This window comes from Oncorhynchus masou, unplaced genomic scaffold (assembly GCF_036934945.1).
Source record: "Oncorhynchus masou masou isolate Uvic2021 unplaced genomic scaffold, UVic_Omas_1.1 unplaced_scaffold_1230, whole genome shotgun sequence".
NCBI classification, from domain to species: domain Eukaryota; kingdom Metazoa; phylum Chordata; class Actinopteri; order Salmoniformes; family Salmonidae; genus Oncorhynchus; species Oncorhynchus masou.
Window position 1 is genome coordinate 53,984 of NW_027002105.1, and position 18,070 is coordinate 72,053.

At 49.1% G+C, this 18,070-nt stretch overlaps 1 pseudogene; it reads right to left on the reverse strand.

The window, feature by feature from the left end:
• The window catches only part of LOC135529995 (formin-2-like), a 158,647-nt pseudogene that overhangs the window by 40,431 nt on the left and 100,146 nt on the right, over nt 1–18,070 (reverse strand).

Sequence of the window (18,070 nt, forward strand, 5' to 3'; positions counted from 1 at the left end):
AGTCCTGACAGAGCGATAGCTACCTGCGATCAACTGCTCCTCGCCAGCAGAACGTGACAGTAGAATGTAGAACTCTTTAAAAAAGGTTCGGCCAGCTACTGAAACTCATTAGGTGACTGAAGGCAATGAGGACGAGCCACTGAAAACGTCTATCGACAGCCTGATAGTCTCTAACAAGAGCAAACTGAATCGAGCTAAGCATGGTGCCCATTCTGGCCTCGAGCATGGTGCCCATTCTGGCCTCGAGCATGGTGCCCATTCTGGCCTCGAGCATGGTGCCCATTCTGGCCTCGAGCATGGTGCCCATTCTGGCCTCGAGCATGGCGCCCATTCTGGCCTCGAGCATGGCGCCCATTCTGGCCTCGAGCATGGCGCCCATTCTGGCCTCGAGCATGGCGCCCATTCTGGCCTCGAGCATGGCGCCCATTCTGGCCTCGAGCATGGCGCCCATTCTGGCCTCGAGCATGGCGCCCATTCTGGCCTCGAGCATGGCGCCCATTCTGGCCTCGAGCATGGCGCCCATTCTGGCCTCGAGCATGGCGCCCATTCTGGCCTCGAGCATGGCGCCCATTCTGGCCTCGAGCATGGCGCCCATTCTGGCATCGAGCATGGCGCCCATTCTGGCATCGAGCATGGCGCCCATTCTGGCATCGAGCATGGCGCCCATTCTGGCATCAAGCATGGCGCCCATTCTGGCATCAAGCATGGCGCCCATTCTGGCATCAAGCATGGCGCCCATTCTGGCATCAAGCATGGCGCCCATTCTGGCATCAAGCATGGCGCCCATTCTGGCATCAAGCATGGCGCCCATTCTGGCATCAAGCATGGCGCCCATTCTGGCATCAAGCATGGCGCCCATTCTGGCATCGAGCATGGCGCCCATTCTGGCATCGAGCATGGTGCCCATTCTGGCCTCGAGCATGGTGCCCATTCTGGCATCGAGCATGGCGCCCATTCTGGCATCAAGCATGGCGCCCATTCTGGCATCAAGCATGGCGCCCATTCTGGCATCAAGCATGGTGCCCATTCTGGCATCAAGCATGGCTGCTCTCCCACTGTCCCAAATGGAACCCTATTCCCTACTTTATACTACAGCCCTATTCCCTATATAGTGCACTACTTTATACTACAGCCCTATTCCCTATATAGTGCACTACTTTATACTACAGCCCTATATAGTGCACTACTTCATACTAGAGCCCTATTCCCTATATAGTGCACTACTTCATACTAGAGCCCTATTCCCTATATAGTGCACTACTTTATACTACAGCCCTATATAGTGCACTACTTCATACTACAGCCCTATATAGTGCACTAGGTTTAAATAGGGAATAGAGTGGCATTTGGGATGCAGGCAAGCTGTCAGAGATCAGGGTAGAAACTAGGATGTGTTTACACAACTCTCTCCTGCTTCCTCATCTCATCATTTAATGAGCTGCTTGGAACCACATTAAAAAAAACAACTAAGAATCAGAGAGAAATTGGCCCAAGCGAATTACGCCAAATGACCCTGATCTGGTTCTGTCCTGAAATAGCCTGCTGCACTGACCTCTCCTTGGCCTGTGCGAGGGGCTGTGACAGCAGTGACCTCAGCGAAGGGGGTCATGTTTCATCTGGTTGGTTGATAAGACAGACGTGGGGACGAGAACAGTCCAGGAATTTTAAAAATTATAGCGGGAACAGGGTGAGAAGTCTTTTCTTTAAAAAATTGTTTTGAGAGAAAGAGAGAAAGGGAGCGAGAGAGAGAGAAAGAGAGCGAGAGAGAGCGAGAGAGAGAGAGAGAAAGAGAGAGCGAGAGAGAAAGAGAGAGCGAGAGAAAGAGAGCGAGAGAAAGAGAGAGCGAGAGAGAAAGAGAGAGCGAGAGAAAGAGAGCGAGAGAAAGAGAGAGCGAGAGAGGGAGCGAGTTACACAGAGAGAGAGAGAGAGAGAGAGAGGGTCACAGAGTGACTTTGAAAAAGAGAGAAAGATCTGTTTATCATTTCCAATGTGTTAACAACTTCCAGCCTTCTAAATGCTTGACCTTCAGGAAATAACTTGTAGTTTACACACTGTGTTCAAAGCCCTGTTCTCTGCCAGCACTGTACACTACATTTACATCAATATTTACACATGGAGGTGGCGTCCTTATGTCTGAAGCCTCCTGGATAATTAGCATAATAATTCAAGCCACCCCTGTATGATGAGCAATCATGAGGACAAGGTAACGGTCAAACAAGCAGAGGGCCTACGGAGAAACATACAGGCGTGGTGTAGGAGTGGGCTTTTCAGAGAGCTGAACACTACACAAACAAGCAGAGGGCCTACGGAGAAACATACATGCGTTGTGAAGGAGTGGGCTTTTCAGAGAGCTGAACACTACACAAACAAGCAGAGGGCCTACGGAGAAACATACAGGCGTGGTGTAGGAGTGGGCTTTTCAGAGAGCTGAACACTACACAAACAAGCCTGGTGCAACTCTCCCCCTGGCCTGGCTGGCATTAGAAGCAGTGTTCTGGAACACCAGGGAGGTAGGGGAGGGAGGGCCTAGGAGAGGTGAGGGGGGCCTAGGAGAGGTGAGGGGGGCTAGGAGAGGTGAGGGGGGGGCCTAGGAGAGGTGAGGGGGGGCCTAGGAGAGGTGGGGCCTAGGAGAGGTGGGGCCTAGGAGAGGTGGGGCCTAGGAGAGGTGGGGCCTAGGAGAGGTGGGGCCAGGAGAGGTGGGGCCAGGAGAGGTGGGGGGGCTAGGAGAGGTGGGGGGCTAGGAGAGGTGGGGGGGGCTAGGAGAGGTGGGGCTAGGAGAGGTGGGGGGGGCGAGGAGAGGTGGGGGGGGGGGGGGGAATAATGGTCCGGGCTGTTAGTTCCAGTGAAGGGAAATGTAACGCTGCAGCATACAATGACATCCAACACCTTTGGGATGAATTGGAACGCCGACTGCGAGCCAGGCCTAATCGCCCAACATCAGTGCCTGACTTCACAAATGCTTTAGGCTGAATGGAAGCAAGTCCCCTCTCAATGCAGATGATTTTGGAATGAGATGTTCGACGAGCAGGTGTTCACATACCTTTGGTTATGTAGTGTATCTGTGACCAACAGACTGTATTCCCAGTCATGTGAAATCCATAGATTAGGGCCTAATTTCCATTGACTGATATCCTCATATGAAGTGTGAACTCAGTGAAACCTGTGACATTGATGTGTTTATATTTTGGTTCAGTGCAGTTACCTCGAAGGTCCTTCTTCAGCCTGGTCAGGTCCTTCTGAAAGTCCTCAAACTTCATCTGTGAAGCCTGGAACAGATCCTGGGGCTCAGGGAGAGGGTGGAGGCACGTCTCCCTGCCGGCGCCCTGACCATACATGACATTAGATCACAGAGTGAGAGGAGAGAGGAGAGGGTAGAGGCACGTCTCCCTGCCGGCGTCCTGACCATACATGACATTAGAGCACAGAGTGAGAGGAGAGAGGAGAGGGTAGAGGCACGTCTCCCTGCCGGCGTCCTGACCATACATGACATTAGATCACAGAGTGAGAGGAGAGAGGAGAGGGTAGAGGCACGTCTCCCTGCCGGGCGTCCTGACCATACATGACATTAGATCACAGAGTGAGAGGAGAGAGGAGAGGGTAGAGGCACGTCTCCTGCCGGCGTCCTGACCATACATGACATTAGAGCACAGAGTGAGAGGAGAGAGGAGAGGGTAGAGGCACGTCTCCTGCCGGCGTCCTGACCATACATGACATTAGAGCACAGAGTGAGAGGAGAGAGGAGAGGGTAGAGGCACGTCTCCCTGCCGGCGTCCTGACCATACATGACATTAGTCCTTAGAGCACAGAGACTTAGATAACGTAGAGTTAGACCACAGAGTGAGAGGAGAGAGGAGAGGGTAGAGGCACGTCTCCCTGCCGGCGTCCTGACCATACATGACATTAGAGCACAGAGTGAGAGGAGAGAGGAGAGGGTAGAGGCACGTCTCCCTGCCGGCGTCCTGACCATACATGACATTAGAGCACAGAGTGAGAGGAGAGAGGAGAGGGTAGAGGCACGTCTCCCTGCCGGCGTCCTGACCATACATGACATTAGAGCACAGAGTGAGAGGAGAGGGTAGAGGCACGTCTCCCTGCCGGCGTCCTGACCATACATGACATTAGAGCACAGAGTGAGAGGAGAGAGGAGAGGGTAGAGGCACGTCTCCCTGCCGGCGTCCTGACCATACATGACATTAGAGCACAGAGTGAGAGGAGAGAGGAGAGGGTAGAGGCACGTCTCCCTGCCGGCGTCCTGACCATACATGACATTAGAGCACAGAGTGGGAGGAGAGAGGAGAGGGTAGAGGCACGTCTCCCTGCCGGCGTCCTGACCATACATGACATTAGAGCACAGAGTGAGAGGAGAGAGGAGAGGGTAGAGGCACGTCTCCCTGCCGGCGTCCTGACCATACATGACATTAGAGCACAGAGTGAGAGGAGAGAGGAGAGGGTAGAGGCACGTCTCCCTGCCGGCGTCCTGACCATACATGACATTAGAGCACAGAGTGAGAGGAGAGAGGAGAGGGTAGAGGCACGTCTCCCTGCCGGCGTCCTGACCATACATGACATTAGAGCACAGAGTGAGAGGAGAGAGGAGAGGGTGGAGGCACGTCTCCCTGCCGGCGTCCTGACCATACATGACATTAGATCACAGAGTGAGAGGAGAGAGGAGAGGGTAGAGGCACGTCTCCCTGCCGGCGTCCTGACCATACATGACATTAGAGCACAGAGTGAGAGGAGAGAGGAGAGGGTAGAGGCACGTCTCCCTGCCGGCGTCCTGACCATACATGACATTAGAGCACAGAGTGAGAGGAGAGAGGAGAGGGTAGAGGCACGTCTCCTGCCGGCGTCCTGACCATACATGACATTAGAGCACAGAGTGAGAGGAGAGAGGAGAGGGTAGAGGCACGTCTCCCTGCCGGCGTCCTGACCATACATGACATTAGAGCACAGAGTGGGAGGAGAGAGGAGAGGGTAGAGGCACGTCTCCCTGCCGGCGTCCTGACCATACATGACATTAGAGCACAGAGTGAGAGGAGAGAGGAGAGGGTAGAGGCACGTCTCCCTGCCGGCGTCCTGACCATACATGACATTAGTCCGTTAGACCACAGAGTGAGAGGAGAGAGGAGAGGGTAGAGGCACGTCTCCCTGCCGCGTCCTGACCATACATGACATTAGTCCTTAGAGCACAGAGACTTAGATAAAGCAGCAGGGGCAGTACAGTTAGATCACAGAGTGGGAGGAGAGAGGAGAGGGTAGAGGCACGTCTCCCTGCCGGCGTCCTGACCATACATGACATTAGTCCTTAGAGCACAGAGACTTAGATAAAGCAGCAGGGGCAGTACAGTTAGATCACAGAGTGGGAGGAGAGAGGAGAGGGTAGAGGCACGTCTCCCTGCCGGCGTCCTGACCATACATGACATTAGTCCTTAGAGCACAGAGACTTAGATAACGTAGAGTTAGATCACAGAGTGGGAGGAGAGAGGAGAGGGTAGAGGCACGTCTCCCTGCCGGCGTCCTGACCATACATGACATTAGTCCTTAGAGCACAGAGACTTAGATAAAGCAGCAGGGGTAGTAGAGTTAGATCACAGAGTGAGAGGAGAGAGGAGAGGGTAGAGGCACGTCTCCTGCCGGCGTCCTGACCATACATGACATTAGTCCTTAGAGCACAGAGACTTAGATAACGTAGAGTTAGACCACGTAGAGTGGGTAAGGGCAGTAGAGTTAGATCACAGAGTGGGTTAGGGTGCTAGAGCGGGTTAGGGCAGTAGAGTGGGTTAGTGCAGTAGAGTGGGTTAGTGCAGTAGAGTTAGATCACAGAGTGGGTTAGGGTAGTAGAGTGGGTTAGGGCAGTAGAGTGGGTTAGGGCAGTAGAGTGGGTTAGGGCAGTAGAGTGGGTTAGGGCAGTAGAGTGGGTTAGGGCAGTAGAGTGGGTTAGGGCAGTAGAGTTAGATCACGTAGAGTGGGTTAGGGCAGTAGCGTTAGATCACGTAGAGTGGGTTAGGGCAGTAGAGTTAGATCACGTAGAGTGGGTTAGGGCAGTAGAGTTAGATCACGTAGAGTGGGTTAGGGCAGTAGAGTTAGATCACGTAGAGTGGGTTAGGGCAGTAGAGTTAGATCACGTAGAGTGGGTTAGGGCAGTAGAGTTAGATCACGTAGAGTGGGTTAGGGCAGTAGAGTTAGATCACGTAGAGTGGGTAAGGGTAGTAGAGTTAGATCACGTAGAGTGGGTTAGGGTGGTAGAGTGGGTTAGGGCAGTAGAGTGGGTTAGTGCAGTAGAGTTAGATCACATAGAGTGGGTTAGGGCAGTAGAGTTAAATCACGTAGAGTGGGTTAGGGCAGTAGAGTTAGATCACATGGAGTGGGTTAGGGCAGTAGAGTTAGATCACGTAGAGTGGGTTAGGGCAGTAGAGTTAGATCACGTAGAGTGGGTTAGGGCAGTAGAGTTAGATCACGTATAGTGGGTTAGGGCAGTAGAGTTAGATCACGTAGAGTGGGTTAGGGCAGTAGAGTTAGATCACATGGAGTGGGTTAGGGCAGTAGAGTTAGATCACGTAGAGTGGGTTAGGGCAGTAGAGTTAGATCACGTAGAGTGGGTTAGGGCAGTAGAGTTAGATCACGTAGAGTGGGTTAGGGCAGTAGAGTTAGATCACATAGAGTGGGTTAGGGCAGTAGAGTTAGATCACGTAGAGTGGGTTAGGGCAGTAGAGTTAGATCACGTAGAGTGGGTTAGGGCAGTAGAGTTAGATCACGTAGAGTGGGTTAGGGCAGTAGAGTTAGATCACGTAGAGTGGGTTAGGGCAGTAGAGTTAGATCACGTAGAGTGGGTTAGGGCAGTAGAGTTAGATCACGTAGAGTGGGTTAGGGCAGTAGAGTTAGATCACGTAGAGTGGGTTAGGGCAGTAGAGTTAGATCACGTAGAGTGGGTTAGGGTAGTAGAGTGGGTTAGGGTAGTAGAGTGGGTTAGGGTAGTAGAGTGGGTTAGGGTAGTAGAGTGGGTTAGGGTAGTAGAGTGGGTTAGGGTAGTAGAGTTAGATCACGTAGAGTGGGTTAGGGCAGTAGAGTTAGATCATGTAGAGTAGGTTAGGGCAGTAGAGTTAGATCATGTAGAGTGGGTCAGGGTAGAAATGTACTATTTTCAACAGTAAATTAATACTGAAGACATCAAAACTATGAAACACATATGGAATCATGCAGTAATCAAAAAAGTGTTAAATGAAAATATATTTTAGATTCTTCAAAGTAGCCACCCTTTGCCTCGATGACACCTTTGCAAAATCTTGGCATTCTCTCAACCAGCTTCATGAGGAATGCTTTTTAACAGTCTTGAAAGAGTTCCCACATGTGCGGAGCACTTGTTGGCTGATTTTTCTTCACTCTGCGGTCCAACTCATCTCAATTGGGTTGAGGTCAGGTGATTGTGGAGGCCAGGTCATCAGATGCAGTAGTCCATCACTCTCCTTCTTAAACAGCCTGGAGGTGTGTTGCATCATTGTCCTGTTGAAGAACAAATGATAGTCCCACTAAGCGCAAACCAGATGGGATGATGTATTGCTGCAGAATGCTGTGGTAGCCATGCTGGTTAAGTATGCCTTGAAATCTAAATAAATCAGTGTCACCAGCAAAGCACCCCCACAACACCACCTCCTCCATGCTTCACGGTGGGTTCCACACATGCAGAGATCATCCGTTCACCTACTCTGAGTCTCACTCAGACGGTGGTTGGAACCAAAAATCTCAAATTTGGACTCAGACCAAAATAAACGATTTCCACCGGTCTAATGTCTATTGCTCGTGTTTCTTGGCTCAAGGAAGTTTGTTCGCATTATTGGTGTCCTTTAGTAGTGGTTTCTTTGCAGAAATTCAACCATGAAGGCCTGATTCACGTAGTCTCCTCTGAACAGTTGATGTGGAGATGCGTCTTACTTGAACTCTGTAAGCATTTATTTGGGCTGCAATCTGAGGTGCAGTTAACTCAGATGAACTTATCCTCTGCAGCAGAGGTTCCTCTGGGTCTTCCATTCCTGTGGCGGTCCTCATGAGAGCCAGATTCAGAGCGCGTGATGGTTTTTGAGACTGCTCTTGAAGAAAGTTTCAAAGTTCTTAATTTTCCAGATTGACTGACCTTCATGACCTAAATTAATGATGTACCTTTGCTTCTCTTTGCTTATTTGAGTTGGACTTGGTCTTTTACCAAATAGGGCTATCTTCTGTATACCACCCCTACCTTGTCACAACGCAACTGATTGGCTCAAAAGCATTAAAGAAAGAAATACCACAACTTTTAACAAAGCACACCTGTTAATTGAAATGCATTCCAGGTGACGACTTCATGAAGCTGGTTGAGAGAATGCCAAGAGTAACCAAAGCTGTCATCAAGGCAAAGGCTGGCTACTTTGAAGGATCTCAAATGTATTTCGATTAGTTTAACACTTTCTTGGTTACTACATGATTCCATATGTGTTATTTCATAGTTTGATGTCTTCACTATTATTCTACAATACAGAAAAAAAAAAAAAAAAACTTGAATAAGTAGGTGTGTCCAAACTTTTGACTGGTACTGTGTGTGGATATGTATTTTTAATTTTTACTTTTTTGTTTGTTGACTAAATCACTACCAAAACCCCCGACTGGGCTTCATCTCGCTAAACCCCCTACTGGGCTTCATCTCGCTAAACCCCCTACTGGGCTTCATCTAGCTAAACACCTTACTGGGCTTCATCTAGCTAAACACCCTACTGGGCTTCATCTAGCTAAACCCCTACTGGGCTTCATCTAGCTAAACCCCCTACTGGGCTTCATCTAGCTAAACCCCCTACTGGGCTTCATCTCGCTAAACCCCTACTGGGCTTCATCTAGCTAAACACCCTACTGGGCTTCATCTAGCTAAACACCTTACTGGGCTTCATCTAGCTAAACCCCTACTGGGCTTCATCTAGCTAAACCCCCTACTGGGCTTCATCCAGCTAAACACCCTACTGGGCTTCATCCAGCTAAACACCCTACTGGGCTTCATCCAGCTAAACACCCTACTGGGCTTCGTCTAGCTAAACACCTTACTGGGCTTCATCTAGTTAAACACCCTACTGGGCTTCGTCTAGCTAAACCCCCTACTGGGCTTCATCCCGCTAAACCCCCTACTGGGCTTCATCTAGCTAAACCCCTACTGGGCTTCATCTAGCTAAACACCCTACTGGGCTTCATCTAGCTAAACAACTTACTGGGCTTCATCTAGCTAAACAACCTACTCGGCTTCATCTAGCTAAACACCCTACTGGGCTTCATCTAGCTAAACAACTTACTGGGCTTCATCTAGCTAAACAACCTACTCGGCTTCATCTAGCTAAACACCCCACTGGGCTTCATCTAGCTAAACACCCTACTGGGCTTCATCTAGCTAAACACCCTACTGGGCTTCATCTAGCTAAACACCCTACTGGGCTTCATCTAGCTAAACAACCTACTGGGCTTCATCTAGCTAAACCCCCTACTGGGCTTCATCTAGCTAAACACCCTATTGGGCTTCATCTAGCTAAACCCCTACTGGGCTTCATCTAGCTAAACACCCTACTGGGCTTCATCTAGCTAAACACCCTACTGGGCTTCGTCCAGCTAAACACCCTACTGGGCTTCGTCCAGCTAAACACCCTACTGGGCTTCGTCCAGCTAAACACCTTACTGGGCTTCATCTAGCTAAACCCCCTACTGGGCTTCATCTAGCTAAACACCCTACTGGGCTTCATCTAGCTAAACAACTTACTGGGCTTCGTCCAGCTAAACACCCTACTGGGCTTCATCTAGCTAAACAACTTACTGGGCTTCATCTAGCTAAACCCCCTACTGGGCTTCATCTAGCTAAACACCCTACTGGGCTTCGTCCAGCTAAACACCCTACTGGGCTTCATCTAGCTAAACACCCCACTGGGCTTCGTCTAGCTAAACACCCTACTGGGCTTCATCTAGCTAAACACCCTACTGGGCTTCATCTAGCTAAACACCCTACTGGGCTTCATCACGCTAAACACCCTACTGGGCTTCGTCTAGCTAAACACCCTACTGGGCTTCATCTAGCTAAACACCCTACTGGGCTTCGTCCAGCTAAACACCCTACTGGGCTTCGTCTAGCTAAACAACCTACTGGGCTTCATCTAGCTAAACACCCTACTGGGCTTCATCTAGCTAAACACCTTACTGGGCTTCATCTAGCTAAACACCCTACTGGGCTTCATCTAGCTAAACACCTTACTGGGCTTCGTCTAGCTAAACACCCTACTGGGCTTCATCTAGCTAAACCCCGACTGGGCTTCATCTAGCTAAACCCCCGACTGGGCTTCATCTAGCTAAACACCCTACTACGCATTAGTTACTACTGAGGGAAAATAAATACAATTTAAAAGTCAAGTCCCGGTCTGCCCCGTGCCAAGACGAGTGATTAGAACAGGACTGGGAAAAACAGGATCCAACGTACCTCGTCAAAGTGTCTCAGATAGTAAGCCACTATGTAGGACAACAGGCTCCGTGTGTTATCCTGCCGAAAGGAGGAAGACACAAGAAATTAGCTTCAGTTCAGGGAATTCACGTTTAGTTTACGACACTTTCTCACGAAGTGTTCTGCAAAGCTTTTACAAAATTAATATATATTTTAATCCACATCATCAAAACACATGGTAGGAACAATAACTACAGTCTTCCAGCACAATAGTAACCCTGACAAAATAGACAGTCATGTAACTAGAGGCTCCCTACTGCCTATACATCAGTCTACTGTTGACCAGATGGACTCAACATAGGGAACAGAGAGCCATTAGGGTGCAGGTCCTAGCGTTCTAGTAGTGCCCCTACCAACCATAGGGAATAGGGTGCAGGTCCTAGAGCCCTAGTGGTGCCTCTTCCAACCATAGGGAATAGGGTGCAGGTCCTAGAGTCCTAGTAGTGCCTCTTCCAACCATAGGGAATAGGGTGCAGGTCCTAGAGCCCTAGAAGTTCAGGTCCTAGAGCCCTAGTAGTGCCTCTTCCAACCATAGGGAATAGGGTGCAGGTCCTAGAGCCCTAGTGGTGCCTCTTCCAACCATAGGGAATAGGGTGCAGGTCCTAGTGCCCTAGAAGTGCAGGTCCTAGCGCCCTAGTAGTGCCCCTACCAACCATAGGGAATAGGGTGCAGGTCCTAGTGCCCTAGTAGTGCCTCTTCCAACCATAGGGAATAGGGTGCAGGTCCTAGTGCCCTAGTAGTGCCTCTTCCAACCATAGGGAATAGGGTGCAGGTCCTAGTGCCCTAGTAGTGCCCCTACCAACCATAGGGAATAGGGTGCAGGTCCTAGTGCCTAGAAGTGCCCCTACCAACCATAGGGAATAGGGTGCAGGTCCTAGTAGTGCCCCTACCAACCATAGGGAATAGGGTGCAGGTCCTAGTAGTGCCCCTACCAACCATAGGGAATAGGGTGCAGGTCCTAGTGCCCTAGTAGTGCCTCTTCCAACCATAGGGAATAGGGTGCAGGTCCTAGTGCCCTAGTAGTGCCTCTTCCAACCATAGGGAATAGGGTGCAGGTCCTAGTGCCCTAGAAGTGCAGGTCCTAGCGCCCTAGTAGTGCCCCTACCAACCATAGGGAATAGGGTGCAGGTCCTAGTGCCCTAGAAGTGCCCCTACCAACCATAGGGAATAGGGTGCAGGTCCTAGTGCCCTAGAAGTGCCCCTACCAACCATAGGGAATAGGGTGCAGGTCCTAGTAGTGCCCCTACCAACCATAGGGAATAGGGTGCAGGTCCTAGTAGTGCCCCTACCAACCATAGGGAATAGGGTGCAGGTCCTAGTAGTGCCACTCACACTGCTCTTCACATCCTTCAGCTTGGGCAGGATATCCAGGTTAAAGCCGTCAGCCTGTCCTCTGGTTCGGTTGCCACCATTCATGAAGTTACCAAAGGCCAGGACCAGACCCAGCACCTGCATCACACACTGGCCACTCTGCAAGGTCTGGAGGAGGAGGAGATGGGCAGGCACACACAGGGAGATGGGCAGGCACACACAGGGAGATGGGCAGGCACACACAGGGAGACAGACGGGGAGACAAAGGGACAGATTGAGACACAGAGAGGAGAGATCGAGAGATCGAGACAGAGAGAAGAGGGGGACAGAGACAGAGGAGAGATCGAGACAGAGAGAAGAGGGGGACAGAGACAGAGGAGAGATCGAGACAGAGAGAAGAGGGGGACAGACAGGAGAGATCGAGACAGAGCGAGGGGAGGGCAGACAGGAGAGATCGAGACAGAGCGAGGGGGGAGGGCAGACAGGAGAGATCGAGACAGAGCGAGTGGGGGCAGACAGGAGAGATCGAGACAGAGCGAGGGGGGCAGACAGGAGAGATCGAGACAGAGCGAGGGGGGGCAGACAGGAGAGATCGAGACAGAGCGAGGGGGGCAGACAGGAGAGATCGAGAGAGCGAGGGGGGCAGACAGGAGAGATCGAGAGAGCGAGGGGGGGGCAGACAGGAGAGATCGAGACAGAGAGAAGAGGGGGACAGAGACAGAGGAGAGATCGAGACAGAGAGAAGAGGGGGACAGACAGAGGAGAGATCGAGACAGAGCAGGGGGGGCGGACAGGAGAGAGAGACAGAGCAGGGGGCAGTCAGTGTATATGAGCAGATTAATAGTATCAAGAATTCACAGTCACCTGGCTTCAATGTGAAAACTGTTTCCTGAACACACTGACCAGAAGGGCTGTATCAACCTACGATGATGTTCCTGTTTAAAACAACTGACCAGAAGGGCTGTATCAACCTACGATGATGTTGCTGTTTAAAACAACTGACCAGAAGGGCTGTATCAACCTACGATGATGATCCTGTTTAAAACAACTGACCAGAAGGGCTGTATCAACCTACGATGATGATCCTGTTTAAAACAACTGACCAGAAGGGCTGTATCAACCTACGATGATGTTGCTGTTTAAAACAACTGACCAGAAGGGCTGTCAATATCAACCTACGATGATGTTCCTGTTTAAAACAACTGACCAGAAGGGCTGTCAATATCAACCTACGATGATGTTCCTGTTTAAAACAACTGACCAGAAGGGCTGTCAATATCAACCTACGATGATGTTCCTGTTTAAAACAACTGACCAGAAGGGCTGTCAATATCAACCTACGATGATGATCCTGTTTAAAACAACTGACCAGAAGGGCTGTATCAACCTACGATGATGTTCCTGTTTAAAACAACTGACCAGAAGGGCTATATCAACCTACGATGATGATCCTGTTTAAAACAACTGACCAGAAGGGCTGTCAATATCAACCTACGATGATGTTGCTGTTTAAAACAACTGACCAGAAGGGCTATATCAACCTACGATGATGTTGCTGTTTAAAACAACTGACCAGAAGGGCTATATCAACCTACGATGATGTTGCTGTTTAAAACAACTGACCAGAAGGGCTGTATCAACCTACGATGATGTTCCTGTTTAAAACAACTGACCAGAAGGGCTGTCAATATCAACCTACGATGATGTTCCTGTTTAAAACAACTGACCAGAAGGGCTGTCAATATCAACCTACGATGATGTTCCTGTTTAAAACAACTGACCAGAAGGGCTGTATCAACCTACGATGATGTCCCTGTTTAAAACAACTGACCAGAAGGGCTGTATCAACCTACGATGATGTTCCTGTTTAAAACAACTGACCAGAAGGGCTGTCAATATCAACCTACGATGATGTCCCTGTTTAAAACAACTGACCAGAAGGGCTGTCAATATCAACCTACGATGATGTTCCTGTTTAAAACAACTGACCAGAAGGGCTGTATCAACCTACGATGATGTTCCTGTTTAAAACAACTGACCAGAAGGGCTGTATCAACCTACGATGATGTCCCTGTTTAAAACAACTGACCAGAAGGGCTGTCAATATCAACCTACGATGATGTTCCTGTTTAAAACAACTGACCAGAAGGGCTGTATCAACCTACGATGATGTCCCTGTTTAAAACAACTGACCAGAAGGGCTGTCAATACCAACCTACGATGATGTCCCTGTTTAAAACAACTGACCAGAAGGGCTGTCAATATCAACCTACGATGATGTTCCTGTTTAAAACAACTGACCAGAAGGGCTGTCAATATCAACCTACGATGATGTCCCTGTTTAAAACAACTGACCAGAAGGGCTGTATCAACCTACGATGATGTTCCTGTTTAAAACAACTGACCAGAAGGGCTGTCAATATCAACCTACGATGATGTTGCTGTTTAAAACAACTGACCAGAAGGGCTGTCAATATCAACCTACGATGATGTTCCTGTTTAAAACAACTGACCAGAAGGGCTGTCAATATCAACCTACGATGATGTTGCTGTTTAAAACAACTGACCAGAAGGGCTGTCAATATCAACCTACGATGATGTCCCTGTTTAAAACAACTGACCAGAAGGGCTGTATCAACCTACGATGATGATCCTGTTTAAAACAACTTCCACAGTGGGAGGATTGAGACGGTATCTCCTCAGTAATATGAGTGTCTGGTAGAACTGTCCAGAGGACAAAACCTTAGCAGACCTCCTCTGATTTCTACTGAGGTGAGGCACACGAAACAGGTCTATACGCACACACATACCAAACACGGCACACACATACCAAACACGGCACACACATACCAAACACGGCACACACATACCAAACACGGCACACACATACCAAACACGGCACACACATACCAAACACGGCACACACATACCAAACACGTCACACACATACCAAACACGTCACACACATACCAAACACGTCACACACATACCAAACACGTCACACACAATCAAATGTATTTATATAGCACTTCGTACATCAGCTGATATCTCAAAGTGATGTACAGAAACCCAGCCTAAAATCCCAAACAGCAAGCAATGCAGGTGTAGAAGCACGGTGGCTAGGAAAAACTCCCTAGAAAGGCCAAAACCTAGGAAGAAACCTAGAGAGGAACCAGGCTATGTGGGGTGGCCAGTCCTCTAATGGCTGTGCCGGGTGGAGATTATAACAGAACATGGCCAAGATGTTCATAAATGACCAGCATGGTCCAATAACAATAGTCACACACACAGACTCACCGTGCACACTCTCTGCAGTCACACACACACAGACTCACCGTGCACACTCTCTGCAGTCACACACAGACTCACCGTGCACACTCTCTGCAGTCACACACACACAGACTCACCGTGCACACTCTCTGCAGTCACACACACACAGACTCACCGTGCACACTCTCTGCAGTCACACACACACAGACTCACCGTGCACACTCTCTGCAGTCACACACACACAGACTCACCGTGCACACTCTCTGCAGTCACACACACACAGACTCACCGTGCACACTCTCTGCAGTCACACACAGACTCACCGTGCACACTCTCTGCAGTCACACACAGACTCACCGTGCACACTCTCTGCAGTCACACACAGACTCACCGTGCACACTCTCTGCAGTCACACACAGACTCACCGTGCACACTCTCTGCAGTCACACACAGACTCACCGTGCACACTCTCTGCAGTCACACACAGACTCACCGTGCACACTCTCTGCAGTCACACAGACTCACCGTGCACACTCTCTGCAGTCACACACAGACTCACCGTGCACACTCTCTGCAGTCACACAGACTCACCGTGCACACTCTCTGCAGGATGTCCAGTTTGCGCAGGATAGAGGAGATCCATTCAGAGAAGGTGGACTGAAACAGGATACAGAACACCCGGCCTGAGAAGTTGGGGATCTGATGTAACTGGAACAGGAACCTGGAATAGAGACAAGAGATCGGAGGATGGGTTTGAGGCTACCACTTCATTATGTAACTGGAACAGAGGAAACAAGAGATCAGAGGATGGGTTTGAGGCTACCACTTCATGATGTAACTGGAACAGAGGAGACAAGAGATCAGAGGATGGGTTTGAGGCTACCACTTCATGATGTAACTGGAACAGAGGAGACAAGAGATCAGAGGATGGGTTTGAGGCTACCACTTCATTATGTAACTGGAACAGAGGAGACAAGAGATGGGAGGATGGGTTTGAGGCTACCACTTCATGATGTAACTGGAATAGAGGAGACAAGAGATCGGAGGATGGGTTTGAGGCTACCACTTCATGATGTAACTGGAATAGAGGAGACAAGAGATCGGAGGATGGGTTTGAGGCTACCACTTCATGATGTAACTGGAACAGGAACCTGGAATAGAGACAAGAGATCAGAGGATGGGTTTGAGGCTACCACTTCATGATGTAACTGGAACAGAGGAGACAAGAGATCGGAGGATGGGTTTGAGGCTACCACTTCATTATGTAACTGGAACAGAGGAGACAAGAGATCAGAGGATGGGTTAGAGGCTACCACTTCATGATGTAACTGGAACAGAGGAGACAAGAGATCGGAGGATGGGTTTGAGGCTACCACTTCATGATGTAACTGGAACAGAGGAGACAAGAGATCGGAGGATGGGTTTGAGGCTACCACTTCATTATGTAACTGGAACAGAGGAGACAAGAGATCAGAGGATGGGTTTGAGGCTACCACTTCATTATGTAACTGGAACAAAGGAGACAAGAGATCGGAGGATGGGTTTGAGGCTACCACTTCATTATGTAACTGGAACAGAGGAGACAAGAGATCAGAGGATGGGTTTGAGGCTACCACTTCATGATGTAACTGGAACAGGATTCTGGAATAGAGGAGACAAGAGATCGGAGGATGGGTTTGAGGCTACCACTTCATGATGTAACTGGAACAAAGGAGACAAGAGATCGGAGGATGGGTTTGAGGCTACCACTTCATTATGTAACTGGAACAGAGGAGACAAGAGATCAGAGGATGGGTTTGAGGCTACCACTTCATGATGTAACTGGAACAGAGGAGACAAGAGATCGGAGGATGGGTTTGAGGCTACCACTTCATTATATAACTGGAACAGAGGAGACAAGAGATCAGAGGTTGGGTTTGAGGCTACCACTTCATTATGTAACTGGAACAGAGGAGACAAGAGATCAGAGGATGGGTTTGAGGCTACCACTTCATGATGTAACTGGAACAGAGGAGACAAGAGATCAGAGGTTGGGTTTGAGGCTACCACTTCATTATGTAACTGGAATAGAGGAGACAAGAGATCAGAGGATGGGTTTGAGGCTACCACTTCATGATGTAACTGGAACAGAGGAGACAAGAGATCGGAGGACGGGTTTTAAGTCTCTACTTTTTGAACATGATTGGTTGTTTGAATAATTGAACCGATTCTCCAGAACACCTACTGTTCAGGTTTGTCCAGTGGCTTGGCGTTGTCCTTGTCTTTAGATGACTTGATGTGCTTATCGATTTTCTCCATCTCATCCTGTTGTGCTCTCTGAAAAGACATCAGGACAACATGATCAAAGTACTGTACTACATGACAATGGCAGAAGTACTACAGGCAGTAGTACAGTAGTAGTTTAATAGTGTACTGTACTGCAGTACTTCTGCAGTAGTAGTGTAGTACAGTAGTAGTTTAATAGTGTACTGTACTACAGGCAGTAGTACAGTAGTAGTTTAATAGTGTACTGTACTGCAGGCAGTAGTACAGTAGTAGTTTAATAGTGTACTGTACTACAGGCAGTAGTACAGTAGTAGTTTAATAGTGTACTGTACTACAGGCAGTACTTCTGCAGTAGTAGTGTAGTACAGTAGTATTTCACCACTACTACTACACTATTTTAATAGTGGTATGTTATTCTGGCACGATGAATCAGACCCGTTTACATAGAAAACTAAGAAACCAAACCAAGGAAAGACAAAAGCCACACAGTAAAACATTTCCTCCACTGACAGTGGAGTCATTTAACAGATTCTGATTCAGAGTCACTTACAGTCAGTGAGTCATTTAACAGATTCTGATTCAGAGTCACTTACAGTCAGTGAGTCATTTAACAGATTCTGATTCAGAGTCACTTACATTCAGTGAGTCATTTAACAGAGTCTGATTCAGAGTCACTTACAGTCAGTGAGTCATTTAACAGACACTGATTCAGAGTCACTTACAGTCAGTGAG